The 3,608-nt window shown below is 33.2% G+C and overlaps 1 protein-coding gene across 1 annotated transcript in view; it reads left to right on the plus strand.

The window, feature by feature from the left end:
• The window catches only part of LRP1B (low density lipoprotein receptor-related protein 1B), a 542,706-nt gene that overhangs the window by 478,934 nt on the left and 60,164 nt on the right, over positions 1 to 3,608 (plus strand). The gene's annotated exons all lie outside the window — the stretch shown is intronic.

Below are 3,608 nucleotides of genomic sequence, written 5' to 3' on the forward strand. Positions count from 1 at the left end.
GTGAAAAATGAATAATTAATAAAATATTGATGCATTTTATTTAAGAAGGCATGTACCTATATTTCATAAAGACTACTTTTATAATGGATTTAAAGCTTTTTAATGCTTAGAGTGGTAACTTCTGTGGGATAATTAATTTTCAGTGCTGTGGGATTTTAAAAAAGTGTTTCTCTAGTGACTACGAAGCTTTTCTGTTTCTGTCAGAGCTTATTAGGTCAGGAGCAGAACATTTAGAACCAAAGTGAACAATTGCATACTGAAGAAGCCTTCTCATATGCCATTCTTCTTCATATTTTGTTAAATTAGTGTATCAATTTCTGCTGGGCTGGAAACTGCTAATGAAGTATTCCTTTTATTAGATAAATAGCTGAATTGATACTTAGAATTTAAATATGAGTGTTTAGCAATTATTTGAGAGTATATAGAGAGGTGACGCTGATGAAAATACAGCATGTGTTTATACAAGTTTACATAGATGTTTGCAATTTAAAGTGGATTAATGCTGTGAAGAGAATGAGAGAGAAATGAAGGTGGCATTCCTATGACTTATTGAGCATTGCAGTCACGATATTGAGATAATTACAGAGAACATGGACTTTGCTTGAATCACCCAATTTAGAAATGGCACCATCAAATCCTTTGAACTCTCCTGGACTTGCATCATGATAATGATTGAAATAATGTAGAACACTTGAAGGGATTATTTTGCTTTATAATTTACAAGTACCCAGTGCTTGTGTGGTAGTTTAAATGTCAGAGGCTAACGTCCCTTATTAAATAAGATCTGCTTTCTCCTGTGTTCAGGAATCTTGGAGTTGGAAATGAGTAAATAGGGAAGAATTTAAGACAGAAAGAAAGAAAGAAATGAGGGAGGAAGGGAGGTGGTCAAGGGACAGGGACAACAATATTATGTACGCAGTCAAAGACTAGGCCCTAGAATCCTAATAGAGGTGTAGAATAAAAGCCAGAAAAATACATAACTCAGCAGCTTCACATGCTTCAAATCTTATGCCAAATAAAAGGAGATAGAAGATTTTCATAGAAAGGCGATGAGAAGCATCTCTGCCAGGGCTGGAGTGTAGTGAGCAACTCTTTGCCCCTGAACTTCAACTCAGCATAATGTGCAGAATGTAAACTGGAGAAAAATGAAATGTCTTCATTTGACTATCTAGAGAGAAAGACTTCAGAGCCTAAAATGATTTCTGACTTTCTAGGGGGAAAAAGTGGCAAGGCTTAACAGCATGCAATTTAGAATTATTTATTAAAGTGTAAATTCTAATATCTGCTTATTTCACAATTTTATTGTAAGCAAACATTGCTTTTACAGTCTTTGGATTCCATTTTTATGCCATGAGGCCAATCAACTGGATTGAATAATGTACATCTGACATGCTAGGAAAAAAATATTGGAAGCATTTAGGAGTGGAGAATTTCCTTTAAAACATAAAAAGTGGACCATAAATTCTTTTTTTAAAAGTTGTACCTATAAAGAGAAAAACTGTTTAGCCTAGTTGGAAAAATTAACTAGAATTTCTAAAACATTCTAATGTAGCTTATACGCCTTTAGGTTAAAAAAAAAACATTTTCCATTGATGTATAATATATGCAGAAAAGTTTAAAAATCACAAGAACACAGTTCAGTAAATTATTATCAGGTATATACATCAGTGTAAACCAACATTCAGGTCAAGGAAAGCTTACCAGAACCTCAGATGTTCCCTAATGCTCTCTTCATCACTATCCTTCACTTCTCCCCAGAGATAACTCCTTCTTTACTTCCAAAATCATAGATTAATTCTACCTTTAGAACCTTGTATAGATAAAAAAATGAAGCATAATTTTTTCATATCTGGCTTTTTTCTATCAATTTTTGTGAAATTCACCTATATATTGTTGCTATAGCTGTAATGTTTTCTTTGCGTGTGTACATATATGTGTGCATCTTATTATATGAATGAAACCCAGTTTATCCACTCTTCTTGCGATGGACATTTAGATTTTTTTTTTCAGTCGTGGCTATTTCTAAAAGATTTTTGTGCATATTATATATATGTTTTTGGTGCACATATGCATGCTTTTCTCTTGGGTATATATTAAGAATGGAAATGCTAGGTTGTAAAGTGTATGTTCAAATTAGTAGATATGGCCAACTGTTTTTCAAATTGGTTGAACAAATATTCACTTCCACTAGTATTGGATGAGAGTTTCTTCTATTGTTTTATCGTCAGTTTGGTGGGTGTGTAATAGCATTTCATTGAAGTGTTTATTTGTATTTCCTTAACTACAAATGAGTTGTGTACATGCCCACATCTTTTTAATCTTAGTCTAAGACAGATTTAATTTATGCATCAAAATTACTTATGACTGGCTTATTGCAGATAAGTTTTTAATTTTGCCCTTTAGCACTTCAGGTTAAGTGCAAACTATTCTTTGCTCTGGTGTTATACTTGGCAGTCATCAATCTTTAGAATGTTAACCCATTTTTTTCTAGTTTCTCAGATCTTCCCAAAAGTGTGGTTATAAAAACAAAGTGGTTCAAATTTTTAGAATAAAAAGTTATATTTTAATTAGGGTTCCTAATGTTAGTCAAGAATTAAGCTATTTTGGTCAAATCAAATCCATTTACAACTATTAGACAATGTACTCTCTTTGCCATCTGGTAAAACTCTCTCCAGATCATCAGTTCTTATATTCCTTAGTTCCCATGGGAACCACCCGGGGCCCATTTAAGACCTATGAATTATAATCCAGGGGTGGGCGGCAGGGAAAGGCTTTGAAATTTGCATCTGCAAATAAGTTCCCTGTATGATTGTGATGAATTATCCACCATGGCAACCTCTGAATAATGACATATTAGAAAATCTTGGAAAGATACATGAGCAGGCTTCTATGTCCCATCAGACAGCTGAATCAAGACCAAAAGATGAAATTTCAAAGCAGTTGGGGACAATATTCAAAGAACTTTTTGTCAGTAAGAGATATGGAATCTAGCAACCTGCCTGACAAAAATTGTTCTTCAGAGATTTCTGCATCAAATGGGAGGCTATACTAGATGATCACATGGGCTGCTGTTAATACACTGTTCATAAATAAAAAATAGAATTTGTGCTCTGTACAATCACTTGCCAATCCTAGAATCACTACAGAAACTATAATGGGTGGACACTAACATTGACATTTTCTTAATTTTTAGGTCTCTAAGTCTCTCACCTTTTGAAAGTGCTACTGTTCTTAGATATAGCCAAAACCTATATTAATAAGCTTAAACATTGAAGCTCAGTGAAGTTACTTGGCATAATGCAACAGCAAGCATAAGAATGCTTGAAATAAATTTCCATAAATATGAACCAAGCCTGTCAATAAATTTAATTGCTGTCTGATTTAATAAAGGGCTAGATAAACATACAACCATGAGAATTATAAATTATGTTTTAATTTTCCTCACCCACTATAATTGTCATATAGCAGGTTACAGTTTATAAATTGTGATTTTTATCTCAGCTAATCTCATTTAACATTGCTTCACAATTAGATAGCTAAAAGGAAGTTGCAGCTTCTAAACACAAAGTCTGGGATCAATTTAATCAGTTCTTTGGTTTTTTTTTGCT

The sequence above is a fragment of the Propithecus coquereli genome, unplaced genomic scaffold (genome assembly GCF_000956105.1).
Source record: "Propithecus coquereli isolate 6110/MARCELLA unplaced genomic scaffold, Pcoq_1.0 Scaffold33, whole genome shotgun sequence".
NCBI lineage: Eukaryota > Metazoa > Chordata > Mammalia > Primates > Indriidae > Propithecus > Propithecus coquereli.